This window comes from Miniopterus schreibersii (assembly GCF_964146895.1).
Source record: "Miniopterus schreibersii genome assembly, chromosome: 16".
Classification (NCBI taxonomy): domain Eukaryota; kingdom Metazoa; phylum Chordata; class Mammalia; order Chiroptera; family Miniopteridae; genus Miniopterus; species Miniopterus schreibersii.
In genome coordinates, this window is record NC_138116.1 from 45,029,767 (window position 1) to 45,046,710 (window position 16,944).

General features: G+C 43.7%; 1 long non-coding RNA gene and 1 pseudogene across 5 annotated transcripts; one reads left to right on the plus strand and one right to left on the minus strand.

Annotated features, from left to right (window-relative positions):
- Positions 1-672: 672 nt before the first annotated feature.
- LOC308568776 lies at positions 673-7,570 on the plus strand. Of its 4 annotated transcripts, none has more exons than XR_014000523.1 (4): positions 673-745; positions 1,779-1,915; positions 6,405-6,443; positions 7,339-7,570. It is a non-coding gene; the product is annotated as an uncharacterized lncRNA (long non-coding RNA). The 4 variants fall into 4 exon arrangements; XR_014000524.1 differs by lacking the exon at positions 673-745 and adding an exon at positions 758-855; XR_014000525.1 differs by lacking the exon at positions 673-745 and having other exon boundaries at positions 1,465-1,915.
- Positions 7,571-14,746: 7,176 nt separating this feature from the next.
- Positions 14,747-16,387, minus strand: LOC308569000 (elongation factor 1-alpha 1 pseudogene; annotated as a pseudogene). Its single transcript has one exon. The product of its transcript is annotated as an elongation factor 1-alpha 1 pseudogene (transcript).
- Positions 16,388-16,944: the final 557 nt, after the last annotated feature.

The following is a 16,944-nucleotide window of genomic DNA, read 5'->3' on the forward strand; positions in this document are numbered from 1 at the left end:
AAGCTTGCTCTGCTGGAGGTACACATGGACCTGTCTGGGACCAAACATTATGAACCACATGTTTGCTTGACTCTTATGGCCAGAGGCATGCTGGAGGCCCTAGGGATGGCCCAGGTTTTGCCATGACATTTGCAGACCCCGAGAAAGAAGATACCTACCAATAAGGGCTCCTGGTGGCCAACTGGGCTCAAATTTTAAAAACAGAGCCTAACAGCCATCTCCACCCAGGGGCCGCTCATGCACACCACACCCGGGAGGATCCTGCACCTAGCGGCCTTCCTCCCACACTGACCTGCGCAGCCGCCCCGCGTTCACCCGGGAGCCAGCCCTTCCCCAGGGCCGCCGGGCCCTACCTCCCCCGGCCGAGGCCTCCCCCACCCGCGGCTGCCAGTCCCGCAGCACCCGCCAGTCACTCGGAGCAGCTCCATTCTGACCAACCAGGGCAGTGATTTTTTGGACCAATCAAACTGTGAGGATTTGAAGTCCTCATTTGCGTGAGGACGGGCCAATCAGGGAGCAGGGGCGGGGCCTTCTGTCCGTATTAGCCAGCGGGGGGCGGGGATCCGAAAGAGCAGGCGAGTCTCGCCCCACGGCGGCAGGGCCCTGTTTCCCCACCGGCGCTGGGACCCGCGGGGACCTCTGGGCGGGGCCGGCGCCTGGGCGGGGCGGTTGCTGGGACCCGGGGGGACCTCTGGGCGGGGCCGTCCCGCTGGACCAGCGCAGGAAGCGCCCCCCCAGCAAGACGGTGAGCCGAGGGGCCTCTCCCGCAGCAGCCTGACGCGGCCTCGCTGTGTGACGTCCAGAGAGCCATTCCACCCTCGGGGCTTCAGGCCCCTCTGGGGGCGGAGCGGGAGGGTAAGGACAGACTCGGGTGAGGAAATGGAAACGTGGGCGGGCAGCTCACGGCGTGGGTAGGGACAGCGCCCTGTATGTTCCGAGCTCCGGGAAGCCCCGAGGACAGCCCGCAGGGAGCACACGGCTGCCTGTCCCTGCGCCTCGCTCCTTCCCAGGGTCCCGTCACCCACTTACTGGAAGGCCGCCCGAGGCTCGGGGCGGTCACCCCCAAGGTCCGCGGGTCGGGGGGCGGCCCGGGCGCCCGGCCCCAGGGGCGCGCGGGCCCGGCGGGGGCTCACGCTCGGCCGCCCGCCCACGGCCGCCCGCGCCGACGACCGGAAGCCGCGCCGTCATGCAGCGCGGTGCGGGGCTGGTCGGGGAAGCGAGCGCGGGGCCTCCCGGGGAAGCCGCCTCGAAGTCGCCAGCACGCGGTCCAGGGCCACCAGCCCCGAGGGCGCGGGCTCCCGCCCGCCCGCCGCCCTTCCGCTGCGGCCGCGGGGGACGGAGCGGCGGCCGGGACGGAGGGGGGGGGGGACGGAGCGGCCGCGGGGGGACAGCGCGGCCGGGACGGGGGGGGGGGACGGAGCGGCCGCGGGGGACGGAGGGCGGGGCCCGCCGCTGGAGCGGGAGCGAGCCGTGCCACCGAGACTGCGCCTGCGCACTTTTCCGCGTGAACAAAACAGGGCGCCTGACATGCTGGAACTTACGTTTTAGAAAGACAGACAGAAAGCAAATGCACCTACAAAATCGGCGGGTTACTTTCAGGGAGTGACAGGAGTGCGAAGGAGCCAAAAGGGTGAAAGCCTCCCTGTTTCACAGTCACTGCCTGGGAGGAGGCTGCCATCAGTAGGACACACACGCACCTTGCAAACATCACAAAGCCGTAGTAAACCCGGTGATTTTCAAACAGATGGGTAAGTATATTGTTATGTACCCTGGTTTAGGTTGACGGAGACGGGAGGGACTGGCGGTGGCTAGGAAAGGCTGTTCAGGAGGGGACGCGGGAGCAGAGACAGACCTGCCAGGAAGGAGCAGCAGGAGCCAGCGGGACCAGCGCCCGGACAGCAAGACCAGCAGCCTGGTGAGTCAGGAAATGCCTCACGGAGGGGTGGTAAGACCAGCGAGACCAGTTTTCATGCTGGTATTTATTTGGCACATGCTTGCTGAGGGCGCTGGTGTGCTTGGTGGTGGATGGTAAGTGGTAACCAAGGTCCTCACGCTCATGGAACTAACATTTTTGGATCTTTCTGAAAGTATGGTAAACCGATCCAACCTTAGGTCAGAGAGATGGCCGGGGGCCAGCAAGGAAGCAGTGTGGCACAGTTAGAAAGGTATGTGGGCTGTGGGGTCCCCCGACTCATGCCACATAGTAGGTCTTCAGCACCTAGCACAACAGATTGCTCCGATGGCATCTCCTGAAATTCAAGGCTGGACACCAGGTCTGACTCAAACCCACATCTTGAATGAATGAGTGATGAGTGAATGTGATCCCTGCATTAACCTTTACTAGTTATTCTTTGACCCCCAACTGAGATTACCACCTGCTGCTTAGCCTTGAGAGTCATCCTTTAATTATATCACCATGTTTTTTATAATTTTATTATGAAAAAATTTTTAATTTATCTTTATTGTTGAAACTATTACAGATGTCCCCTCCCTGCCATTGATCCCCTCTACCCACATCCACTCCCCGACCCAGGCCTTCACCACACTATTGCCTGTGTCCATGGGTTATACGTATGTGCATATACGTTCTTTCATTAATCTCTCCCCAGCTACACCTTCCCTCTGAGATCCCTCAGTCTGTTTCAGGCTTCTATGTCTCTGGATCTATTTTGTTTATCAGTTTATTTTGTTCATTAGAGTCTACATATGAGTGTAAAACTGAACCAGGAAGAATCAGAAAACCTGAACAGGCCAGCAACTGATGAAACTGAAGCAGTAATAAACTCCCAGCAAACAAAAACCCTGGTTTCACAGGGTAAAGCTTCACTGGGGAGCTTTAACAAGCATTTTACTTCTAATTACAGCAGTCCCTTTAAGATTCCCTGCAGTGCTGGTTTGGTGGGGGTAAACTCCTTTAGCTTTTTTTTTGGTCTGGGAAGCTCTTTATTTCACCATCTATTTTGAATGACAGCCTTGCTGGATAGAGTAGTGTTGGTTTCAGATACTGGTTTTGCGTTACCTTGAATACTTCATGTCATTCCCTTCTGGTCTGTAGACTTTCTGATGAGAAGTCAGCTGACAGCCTCGTGGGAGCTTCTTTGTAGGTAACATTGCTTTCCACTTGCTACTTTTAAGATTCTTTCTTTGTCACGAATTTTGGCATTTTAATTACATATGTCTGGGCATGGGCCTCTTTGGATTCTTCTTGCTTGGGACTCTCTCTGCCTCCTGAACTTGTGTGACTTTTTCCTTCACCAGATTAGGGGAGTTTTCTGCCATTATTTCTTCAAACAGGTTCTCTAACCTTGTGCACTTTCTTCACCTTTAGGTATTCCTATGGTGCGAATATTGTTACATATTGTCCCACAGCTCCCTTAGACGGTCCTCCTGTTTTTCAGTAGTTCTTTTTTTTGGATCTCTGATTTTTTTCTACCCTGTCCTCTAATTTGCTGATCCAACCCTCAGCTTCCACAAAGTTTCATGTGCAGCCACTCACCTTGGGCTCTAGCAGAGGGAGAGCAGAGTGGACTGGAGCTGTGTGAGGAGAATTTAGGGTTGTGGGTTCTGGAGATAGAGCTCAGAGAGCACCGCTCTGGATTCCTGTGCTGACTCATTTTGCCATACTGAAGAGGCAGACATTTACCCTCCAAGAAGCCTTTCCTAGGAGGGAAGCAATTGTCCCACCATGATGGCAAACCTCTCATCCTACTTGTGGAGTTTCTACAGCCTGAGGCTCATTAAGAGACAGATAACAATCAGCCACCCCACCCTGTGGAGTTTCTACAGCCTGAGGCTCATTAAGAGAATCAGATTAATCAGCCTGCGGGCAGAGGCAGAGCTCAGAGTGTTTTGAGTCTTTGCCTGATCTGCTTCTGGACCAGGGCCTTGGAAAAGCACACTCTGATGTGCATCTTGGTACAGTCCAAATGCAGCCAGCCCCAACAGAGGGGAACTCAAGCTGTGAATTGTTGATAGCTCCAAACAGGTACTCAAGGCCAGTCACAAGCAGCGCCTGACATCGGCCTGCACCAGAGACCTTCCAAAAAGACAGAGTCCTAGCAGGCCTACCTAATACATAGGACAAACCCAAACAGGCAACCAAAATGGGAAGACAAAAAAATCAAGCCCCAAATGAAAGAACAACAGAAGTCTCCAGGAAAAGAGCTAAATGAAATGGAGATAAGCAATCTATCAGATATAGAGTTTAGAATATTGATTGTAAAGATGTTCAACAGCATGAAAAAGATATGGAAACTATGAAAAATGACCAGTCAGAAATGAAGAATGACATAGTAGAAATAAAGAATACATTGGAAGGAATAAACAGCAGATGAGAGGAAGCTGAGGATTGGATCAGTTAATTAGAAGATGGTAGAAAATAAATCATTCAATCAGAGATCCAAAAAGTAAAAACAATTAAAAAGCAGGAAGACAGTCTAAGGGAGCTGTGAGACAATATTTGCATCATAGGAGTACCAGAGGAGGTTGAAAGTAATCAAGTGTTAGAGAACCTGTTTGAAGAAATCAAACTTCCCTAACCTGGTGAAGGAAAAAGTCACACAAGTTCAGGAGGCAGAGAGGCCCAAGCAAGAAGAATCCAAAGAGGCCCATGCCCAGACATAACATAATTAAAATGCCAAAAATTCAAGACAAAGAATATTAAAGGCAGCAAGAGAAAAGCAATCTGTTATCTACAAAGAGCTCCCATAGGCTGTTAGCTTTCTCATCAGAAACTCTATGGGCAGAAGAGAATGGCATGAAGTATTCAAGGTAATGCAAAACAAAGATCTGAAACCAAGACTACTCTATCCAACAAGACTATCATTCAAAATAGATGGTGAAATAAAGAGCTTCCCAGACAAAAAAAGTCTAAATGAGTTTATTACCACCAAACTAGCATTGCAGGAAATGTTAAAGGGACTGCTGTAATTAGAAGTAGAAATAGAGAAACATAGGCATAAAGAATTAAAATGGCAATAAATAAGGACCTATCAATAATAACCTTAAGGACTTTAAGGGAGAGATCGACAGCACTACAGTCATTGTCATGGACTTTCACACCCTACTGACTTCACTGGATAGATCTTCCAGGCAAAAAGTCAACACAGAAACAGTGACTAAATGGCACACTAGAGCAGATGGCTTCAATTGATATTTACAGAACATTTCACCCCAAAGCTGCAGAATATACATTCCTCTCAAGGGCACCTGGGTCATGCTCAAAGATAGACCACATGTTAGGACACAAAACCAGTCTCTACAAGTTCAAGAAGATTGAAATCATATCAAGCATCTCAGATCACAATGGCATGAAATTAGAAATCAACTACAGTAAAAACACTCAAAACATTCAAACACATGCGGGCTAAATAGCATGTTATTAAACAATGAATGGGTTACCAATAAGTTCAAGAAAGAAATCAAAAGCTTCCTGGAAACAAATGAAAGTGAACACACAACAACCCAAAATCTATGGTACACAGGGAAAGCTGGCCTAAGAGGGAAGTTCATAGCACTGCAGGCCTACCTCAAAAAGCAAGAAAAATTTTCAGTAATCTAACCCTACAACTTAAAGAATTAGAAAGCTCCCCTGTGAAACTGCCCAGACCAGGGCTTTTGTTTGCTGGGAGTTTTTTATTGCTGCTTCGATTTCATCAGTTGTTATTGGCCTATTCAGGTTTCCTGATTCTTCCTGGTTCAGTTTTATATGATCTCACTCATATGTGGAATCTAATAAACAAAATAAACTGAGTAACAAAATAGATCCAGAGACATAGAAGCATGGCACAGACTGAGGGGTCTCAGAGGGAAGGCGGGGATGGGGGAGGGGTGAGGAGATTAATCAAAAAACTTATATGCATATATGCATAACCCATGGGCGCAGACAGTAGTGAAGTGAAGGCCTGGGGGGTGGGGGTGGATGTGGGGTGGAGGGGATCAATAGGGAAAAAAGAGGAATATCTATAATATTTTCAACAATAAAGATAAATTTGAATAAATAAGTAAATAACCCACATAGCTGGTGGCTGACACAGAACAGCTCCACCTTCTTGGAAAGTTCCTTCCTGCTCCCTCTTCCTCAGTCCTTTAGCTCACTGTTCTAATTTTCTTTCACCACGGATGAGTTTTGCCTCTTCTAGAACTATAAATGGAATCATACACTATATACTCTTTTTGTGACTGATGACTTTCACTCAGCATGTTTTTGAGTCATTCATGTTGATCTATGTATTAGAAGTTTGTTTCTTTTATTGCTGAATTCTATTTCATTGCATGACTATGCCTCAGTTTATTCATTCTCCTATTGATGGACATTTGGCTGTTTCTAGTTTTGGGCAATTATGAATAAAGCTGCTATGAACATTCATATGAGTCTGATTGTGAATGTATTTTTTTCCTCTTAGGCAAACATCTAGTAGTGAGACTGTTGAGTCACAGAACAGGTATATGTTTCATTTTATAAGAAACTGCCAGGCATTTTTCAGTGATCGTGCCATATAACATTCCCCAAACACTGTGAGAGTTCTGTTAGCTCCATATCCTCACCAACATTTGCTGTCAATCTTCTAATTTTAGCCATTCTTGCGGGTGCATAGTGGTACCTCATTGGGTTCTATTTTGCATAAATCACCATTATTTTCTTTACTGTTTACATGTGGGTTGTTAATTTTGGTCTTCCCCCTTTGGAATGTATGTGCCAGGAGGGTAAAAACCTTGTTTGGTATTTTTGCTAATATTTTCCTAGTGACTAGAACAGGGCCTGGCATATAGTATGTGTTCAATAAATTCATTCATACATGTATCGAACAAATAGCCTTTGAGTGCCATGAGCAGAGCAGATATTATGATTCCTATTGGTAAGTGAGAAAATTGACATTAAGAGATAAGAGATTTCACCATGTTCAACATAGCTGACAATAAATGTCAATTATAACTATCATATATGGATGCCTACTATGTGTCAGGGACCATCTAGGCTCTTTATGTAAATTGTCTTACTTAATCCCTACAAAATTTTCATGAAGAATACTAGTATTAACCCATTTTAAAAGATGAAAACACTGAGGCACATAGAAATTAATAACATGCCCCTTGGTGTGGTAATTTAAAAAGATAATTTTGACACTCCTCTCTTCAAGTGGTGGAGTTGAAGTTCTGTTACCTTGGTTGTGGGCTGGATTTAGTTATCTAATTCTAATGAATAATATGGTGGAAGTGATGGTTTATGATTTCCAAGAATAGTTCATAAAAGGCATTGTAGCTTCCTCCTTGTGCTTGTGTCCTCTCTCTCTCTCTCTCTCTCTCTCATTCACCCTGCCATGTCTGAGGACACTCCAGCAGCGGTATGGAGACCTCCCTATGAGGAGGAACTCAGTGTCTCAACAACCAGGGAAAAACTGAGACCTTCCAACAACAGCCATGTGAGTGCACTATCTTGGACACAGGTCCTTCATTCTGTCAAGCTTTCAGATGATGCAGCCTTGACTGGCACCTTGACTACAACCTTATGAGGCCCCTGGCTCAGAATCACCCAACTCAGCTGCTCTCAGATTTGTAGTTCAGGAACTGAAGGAGATAATAAATGTTTGCTGTTTCAAACTTCTAAGTTTTGGGTTAATTTTTACACATCAATAGGTCACTGACACACTAGGTCACTAGTAAGTGTTAGGACTGGGGTTCAAATCCAGACAGTCTGACTCCAATTGCCATAATGTCCATCATGATATCTGTCCTTCATTGAGTGTCTCCCATGTGCCAAGCCCTGTGAAATGGTCTCCTTGTATTAGTGACTTCGGTTGGTCCCCTGATATTTGCACTGTACGCAGCAACTAGGGCTCGGGTTCTGGAGCTCAACTGCCTGGGTTTCCATCCTGACTTTTACCAGTTCTGACATTCTGACATATCTTTAAAGATCACTTGGATTAAATTTCCTCATTTGTAAAATGGAACAATAGTAGCATCTACTTCATAGGATCATTATGAAATTACATGAGTTTTTACATTTAAAACATTTAGAACCAAATCATGCACACAATAAGCACTCAATACATACCAGTTGAATTACCTTGCATGTTGTATTCTATCAATCATGGTGACTTACAGCATGCAAAGCACTTTATTGTTATACCTTTACAATGACCCTGTGAGGTAGACACCATTATTTCACAGGGTGGAGATAGCCTCACAGGAGGAAGGGAGTTTTCCCCAGCCACAAAGCTGGTAACTAACACAGTGAGCCTGTAAATCAAACCCGTATACCTTCAAACCAATCCTTCCCATCATATTATCTTCCAGTTCCTGCATTAACCTAGATTTTCTGCTAACTGGGTGGGTTGGGCAGAGAACTCACATTTATTGAAGGCCTACTTCTGCCTGGCACTGTGCTAAGGGCTTTCCATAGGCTCTTTCATTCACCCACAAACCCAAGCACTGATTCTCTCACTAAAATGTTTCCCAGGTTCCTTCCCATGCACACGAAAGAGATACAAAATGTTCTTGTTGAATTGAAAACAGCCCAAAGAGTACAGAGTTGATTTTTTATAATAAAAAGGGTTATTTTGCCATACTGGTCAAAAGCCCAGCTTGCCAAAAATATTGTCTTGGATAAAATAGACAGGGAGCGCCTGACCAGCAACCAACCACTTTGGCCTGTGTCCCTTTCCATCACCCAGGCTAGTGTTTACTGGTGGTCTCTCCTAGCCAAGAGTGTGCCTGTGGGGGAAGAAAGCTTAGCTTAGCAACTTCAGATCCACTCAATGTTCTTGCTTTCACCATAGGGCACAGCTGCTTATACCTGTCCCTGCCCCTGCGCTCGTCTACTGTGGTCAAGCAACCAAAGAAAAAATAAAGGACTTCATCAAAATAAAGAACTTTTGTGACTCAAAGGACTCTACAAAAAAAGTAAAAAGCTAAGTCACAGAATGGGGGAAAATATTTGCAAATCATATATCTGGAAAAGGACTTGTATCCAGAATATATAAAGAACTCTTTTTTTAATTAGTTTTTTTTTTAATTGACTTCAGAGAGAGAGGAAGGGACAGGGACAGGGAGAGGGAGAGAACATCAGTGTAAGAGAGAAACATTGATTGGTTGCCTCCTGCATGCACCCCAATAGGGAATTGAACCTGCAACCTGATTATGTGCCCTGACCAGGAAACAAACCTGTGACCTTTTGGTGCACAGGACAACAAGCAACCAATTGAGCCACACTGGCCAGACCTATATAAAGAACTCTTACAACTCAACCATTAAAAGACTTCCAGTCAAGATGGCAGAGTACGTAAATGCTGTGCTTGCCTCTTCCCATGACTACATCTAATATACAAATAAATTATACAACAACCACCCTTGAGAATCACCTTAAGACTAGCTGAACAGAACTCCTATAACTAAGGATATAAAGAAGCAGCCACATCAAGACTAGTAAGAAGGGTTGAGAAGCGAAACAGGCTGACCCACACTTACGTGTGATGGTTAAGAATCAGGAGGGATATCTTGGCTGTGGAGGTCCACCTGAAGAGCAAGGGGTCTTAGCCTGATACAGGGTTCCCAGTATGGGACACCAGTATGGAAACAGTAGTCCCCAAAAACATCTGGCTATGAAAATCAGTACAGATTCCATGTGGGTGAGACAAAGAGCTGCTGTATACCCACACGTCCTCTCTCTCTCTTTCACCAGCATTATTATTATTTTATTGTTTTGTTTTTTAAAAAATATCTTTGATTTCAGAGAGAGGAAGGGAGAGGGGGGGAGAGAGAGAAAGAGAAACATCAGTGATGAGTCATTGCTAGGCTGCCTCCCGCCCACCCCCCACTGAGGATCCAGCCCACAACCCGGGCATGTGCCCTGACCAGGAACTGAACCATGACCTCCTGGATCATAGGTCGATGCTCAACCACTAAGCCATTCCTGGCAGGGCAATCAGCATTATTTTATTTATTTATTATTATTATTATTATTATTTTAAATCCTCACCCAAAGACATGTTTTTATTAATATTTTTTAGAGAGAGAGAGGGAGAGGGAGAAGCATTGATGTGAGAGAGAAACATCAATCAGTTACCTCCCGTACATACCCCGACTGGGGATCAAACCCTCAACCCTTTGGTGCACAGAACGATGCTCCTGCCAGGGCCCTAGGCATCCTCTTAAAGGGCCCATGCACAGAATCAGTCACTCACAAGCACTCACCCTAAGCTCCAGCAAAGGGACAGAAGCTTGAAAAGTGCCAGAGACATATGGGGAGGAAATGAATTGTCTGGCTTCAAGGCAAGAGCTAGAGAGGCAGCCCTCTGCAAGACAGAAGTGCTGGCAGGTGCCATTGTTTCTTTGTTGAGCCCTCTCACCGTATAGCTGGCAGGCACAGGCGGGTACCAAATCTGAGTCTCCATAAACCTAGCTACCACTGTTTGCTGCCTTCCCCAGTGATTCACAGAGATCACGCCCCACCTAACTTGTGCACTGGCCCCAACCTCTTTCAGTGGCTGTTCCTCACAAGCAGCTGGCCTCTGTCCATGCTGTGGACTTTCCCTAAACCCACAGACCCCAAGTAAGCAGTATCTGGCCACAGCAGGCCCTGTACATCCTGGTAAGTGGCCTCAAGCCTGGCACTAGTGGTAGCTGGCCTCAGTTGACAGCATAACCACTCATAGGTACCTCCAACACCAGCACAGGCAGCTACTAACCACAGATCACGTTGTAGCTCCTACCAGGAGGTCCCAAGCCAGGTACAGGCAGCAGCCGACCTTAGCCTGATGCAAAGCCCCTCCCAAGAAGCCCAACACACCTGGTGGCTAGCTTCAGACCACACCAGAGAACCACCAAAATAGTGCCACAAACAACACACCTGATGAGTAGATTCAGCAGGCAGTAGAGGCTTGCTAAAGTGAACCTGGCTCTGCTAGGTCAGCTGCCACACAACAGCTCATGTTCTGTAGTCATGGCCAGTCCTCACAGCCAGTCAGCCTAAGGGTCAATCCCACCCACTGATGTGACAACAGAAATCAAAACTCAACTACAACAGGAGGGCGCACACAGCCCACAAAATGGGCACTCCTTGAGCCCAGCTCAGGTGATCAGGGCAACTGTGCCACTAGGCCCCACAGGCCACCTAGTACATAAGGCCACCTGCGAAGATTGAGAGACGTAGCAGATCTACCTAAAACATGGAAGCAAACACAGAGAGGCAGCCAAAATGAAGAGACTAAAAACACACACATACACCAAACAAACAAACAAACAAACAAACATCATGTCCCAAATGAAAGAACTGAGGAATTCTCCAGAAAAATAACTAAACCAAATGAAATTCAAAACACTGGTTATCAAGATGCTCAACGGACATAGTAAGAACTTTAACAAAGAGACAGTAAGGATAAAAAAGACATAAAAATCATAAAAAAGAACCAGTCAGAAATAAGTAATACAATAACTAAAATAAAAAATACACTAGAAGAAATCAATAGCATAATTGATGAAGTAGAGGCTTTAATAAGTGATTTGAAAGACAAGGTAGCAAAAAATTCCCAATCACAACAGCAAACAGAAAAAAAAATTTTTTTTTTTAATGAGGATAGTTTAAGGGACCTATGGGACAACATTGGGTGTAAAAACGGTTGCATCATAGGTGTTTAAGAAGAAGAAGAAGAGAGAGCAAGGGGTTGAGAACCTGTTTGAAGAAATAATGACTGAAGACGACCCTAACCAGGTGAAGGAAATAGATATACAAGTACAGGAAGTGCAGAGAGTCCCAAACTAGATGAACCCAAAAAGGCCCACAAGACAAATCACAATTAAAGTGGCAAAGGTTAAACACAAAGAGAAAACCTTAAAAGCAGCAAGAGAAAGGCAGTTATCTGTAAAAGAGCTCCCATATGACTGTCAGGTGATTTCTCAACAGAAATTTTGCAGGCCAGAAAAGACTGACACAAAATATTCAACGTGATGATAAACAAGGACCTACAACCAAGATTTCTCTACCCAGCAAAGCTATCATTTAAAATTGAAGGACAGATAAAGAGCTTCCCAGATAAGAAAAAACTAAAGGAGTTCATCACCACTAACCCAGTATTACAACAACAACAAAAATTTTTTTTGGACCATTTGGAGATTTATTAGCAGGCGACTGTGAGTGGGCTCCTGCCCAAAACAAAACTTGCAGCCTACAAGAAATTTTAAAGGGACTTCTTAAAGAAGAAGACAAACACCCATAAATATGAATAATAAAATATCAGTAACTTCATACCTATCAATCACTTTAAATGTAAATGGATTAAATGCTCCAATCAAAAGACATAAGGTAGCTGAATGGATAAGAAAACACAACACATACAGATGCTGTCTATAAAAGACCCTCTTCATATTGAGAGACACTCAGAGTGACAGTAAAGGGATGGAAAAAAATATTTCCCGTAAATGGAAAGCAGAAAAAAGCTGGGGTAGTAGCACTTATATCTTACAAAATAGACTTTAAGACAAAGGCTATTATAAGAGACAGAGAAAACACTTTATAATGATAAAGGGATCAATCCAACAAGAGGATATAGCCCTTGTAAACATTTATGCACCCAACATAGAAGCACCTAAATATAGAAAGCTAATATTGATGGACATAAAGGGAGAGATTGACAGTAATACAGTCATAGTAGGGGACTTTAACACCCCACTAACATCAATGAATACATTTTCCAGACAGAAAATCAAGGAAACATTGGCCTTAAGTGACACATTGGACCAGATGGATTTAAGGGACACTTTTAGTGCATGCCATTTCCAGGATAGACCACATGTTAGGACACATAAAAAGTCTCAATTAATTTATGAAAATTGAAATCATATCAAGCATCTTCTCTGTCCATAATGGTATGAAACTATAACGGTGAAAAACTGAAACCCACCTAGCCATTCTTTTGACATTGTTTCTGTAAATGCTATCTCTAATGTCTAGCTTGTGTGCAAACAGCATGTTTGCATAAGAATCCTAGGAACTAACTTCAGAAGATGCAGACTCTGACTTTCAGTCATCCCAGTCATCCCAGTTCTGGGAGGTTTTCTGACCTTCAACCATAGAACCAGGATGACGAAGACCAGAGTGAAGCACACCAGTTTCAAGGTCCTTATCAGAATTGACTTCGCTGCCCTGCATGTACAGAACTTTCAACCCCTTCTCCTTCATTTCTTTGTTCTTCTTTCCCTCTCCCTCCTTATAAAAACTTCTGCCTGCACTGAGATGTTGAGATGGGCTTTATGACAAGAGTCACCCATATCCTCAGGTTACTGGCATTTGAATAAACCACTTTCCTTTTTCACCAACATCTGTCTCATGAGTTTGGTTTTTGTGGCAGCAGGGAGTCAAATCTTGGTTCTGGTTATAAAACTAGAAATTAATTAGAGGGAAAAAACTGAAAAACACACAAACACATGGAGACTAAATAACATACTATTAAATAATGAATGGGCTAGCAATGAAATCAAGAAAGAAATAAAAATATACATTGATACAAGTGAAAATGAAAACACAATGACCCAAAAATCTATGGGACATAGCCAAAGGAGTTCTAAGACAGAAATTCATAGCAATGCAGACCTACCTCAAGAAAAAGAATAATCACAAAAAAGAAAAAAAGAAAATCAATCTAAACTTGCACCTAAAGGAATTAGAAAAAGAACAACAAACAAAGCTCAAAATAAGTAGAAGGAAAAATATAAAGATCAGAGAAAAAAATAGAGTCTAAAAACATAATACAAAAGGTCAATAAAACCAAGAGCTGGTTCCTTGAAAAGGTAAACAAAATTGATAAACCTTTTCCCAGACTTATTAAGAAAAAAAGAGAGGGGATCAAAATAAATAAAATAAGAAATGAAAGAGGAGAAGTGACAACTGGCATCACAGAAATACAATGGATTGTAAGAATATATTTCAATTATAGGCCAACAAATTGGACAATCTGAAAAAAATGGTAATTCCTAGAAACATACAATCTTCCATTACTGAGTCAAAAAGAGACAGAGTATCTGAACAGACCAATAACTACTAAAAAAAATTGAATCAATAAACAAAAAACTTCCAATAAAAAAATCCTAGACCAGATGACTTCACAGGTGGATTTCACCAAACATTCAAAGAAGAATACCTGGTTTTTTTTGTTTTTTTTTTCAAATTATTCCAAAAAATTCAAGAGAAGGGAAGGCTCCCAAGCTCATTTTACGAGGCCAGAATTACTCTGATTCCAAAACCAAATATATTACAAAAAAATAAAATTATATGAATTATATGCCAATATCCCTCGTGAACATAAAAAATTTTCAGCAAAATACTAGCAAAACAAATTCAGCAATACATTAAAGAAATCATACACCATGATTAAGTGGGATTTATTCCTGGGATGCAAGGTTGGTACAAAATCCTCAAATCAATGGGATACACCACATAAACAAAATGAAGGACAAAAATCAAATAATCATATTAATAGATACAGAAAAAGCATTTGACAAAATCCAGCACCCATTTATAATAAATACAGCAATCTGACAAGAAAAAAATAAATAAAATGCATCCAAATTGGAAAGGAATTAGTAAAACTCATTATTTGTATATGACATGATACTATATATTGGGAAACTTAAAGATTCCACCCAAAATATATTAGATATTTTATTTTATTTTCTCATTAAACTTTGTTTTAATGGGTCTCAAAATTCTGTGACAGATTTTGGGTCAAGTTGTTTCCATTAAAAAGTACTGATTTAAAAAACTAATAACTTAAAAACTGCCACACACAAAAAAACCCAAATGGTCCACAAAACATTCTTCTTTCCTTCTGAAGGTTTTACGATGCATTGTAATCATTAACCAGTCTTTTACTGTTAAACCTAAATGGCCAATTGAGACAAACAGTTCTGAGGCCGTTCTCCCACCACTGATTAAGGCTGGGGAGGCAGGTATTGGGGGTAATATTCCTTTAGCCTTCTGAGCTTTCTGGGCAGACTTGGTGACTGCCAGCTCCAGCTGTCTTCTTGTCCCCTGCTTTGATGACACCAACAGCAACTGTCTGTCTCATGTCACGAACAGCAAAACGGCCCAGAGGAGGGTAGTCAGAGAAGCTCTCAACACACATGGGCTTGCCAGGCACCATATTAACGATGGCAGCATCACCAGATTTCAAAAACTTAGGGCCACCTTCCAGCTTTTCCCCAGAACAACAATCAATCTTCTCCTTTAGCTCAGCAAATTTGCAAGCAGTATGAGCTGCGTGACAACCCAGCACAGGTGCATACCCAGCACTGATGTGGCCTGGATGGCTCAGGATAATCCTGAGCTGTGAAGCCAGCTGCTTCCATTGGTGGGTCATTTTTGCTGTCACCAGCCACATTGCCACAACGAACATCTTTGACAGACACATTCTTGACATTGAAGCCCACATTGTCCCCAGGAAGAGCTTCACTCAAAGCTTCATGGTGCATTTCAACAGACTTTACTTCAGTTGTAACATTGACTGGAGCAAAGGTGACCACCATGCTGGGCTTGAGAACACCAGTCCCCACTTGGCCCACAGGGACAGTACCAATACCACCAATTTTGTAGACATCCTGGAGGGGTAGACGCAGGGGCTTGTCAATTGGACGAGTTGGTGGTAAGATGCAATCCAGAGCTTCAAGCACTGTGGTTCCACTGGCATTGCCATCTTTACGGGTGACCTTCCATCCCTTGACCCAAGGCATATTAGCACTTGGCTCAAGCATGTTGTCACCATTCCAACCAGAAACTGGCACAAATGCTGCTGTGTCAGGGTTGTAGCCAATTTTCTTAATGTAGGTGCTGACTTCGTTAACAATTTCCTCCTATCTCTTCTGGCTGTAGGGTGGCTCAGTGGAATCCATTTTGTTAACACCAACAATCAGTTGTTTCACACCCAGTGTGTAAGCCAGAAGGGCATGTTCACGGGGCTGCCCATCCTTGGAGATACCTGCTTCAAATTCACCAACACCAGCAGCAACAATCAGGACAGTACAGTCAGCCTGAGATATGCCTGTAATCATGTTTTTGATGAAGTGTCTGTCCCGGGGCATCAACGATCGTCACATAATACTTGCTGGTCTCGAATTTCCACAGGGAGATATCAATGGTGATGCCATGCTCACGTTCAGCTTTCAGTTTATCCAAGACCCAGGCATTCTTGAAGGAGCCCTTCCCCATCTCAGCTGCCTCCTTCTCAAATTTTTCGATGGTTCTTTTGTCGATCCCACCACATTTTTAGATCAGATGGCCAGTAGTGGTAGAACTTGCCAGAATCTACGTGTCCAATGACGACAATGCTGATATGAGTCTTTTCCTTTCCCATTTTGGGTTTGTTAGTGGTGGTTTTCAAGACAACTGTGTTCTGGAGGCAAACCCTTTGTGAAAAAGATCTATTAGATATTTTAAAAGATACAAATACGTGGAAGGATATATCATGCTCATGAATGGGAAGAGTTAAAATTGTTAAAATGTCCATACTACCCAAAGCTATGTACAAATTTAATGTAATCTACCAAAATGCCACTGGCATTTCTCAAAGAACTAGAATAAATAATCCTAAAATTTATATGGCACCACAAGAGACCTCAAATACCCAAAGCAATATTGAGAAAGAAGATCAAAGTTGGTAGTGTGATGCTACCTGATATCAAACCATACTACTAGGCTGTAGTAATCAAAACAGACACATAGAAAATAAAATAAAAAAATAAAAAACAGACACATAGATCAATGGAACAGAATAGAGAGCCCAGAAATAAGCCCATACGTATATGGTCAACTAATCTATGACAAAGGAGACAAGAATATACAATAAAGACAGCCTCCTCAATAGATGGTGTTGGGAAAGCTGAACAGATACATGTAAAAATGATACTAGACCACTTTAATACACCATATAAAAAAAGTAAACTCAAAATGGATTAGAG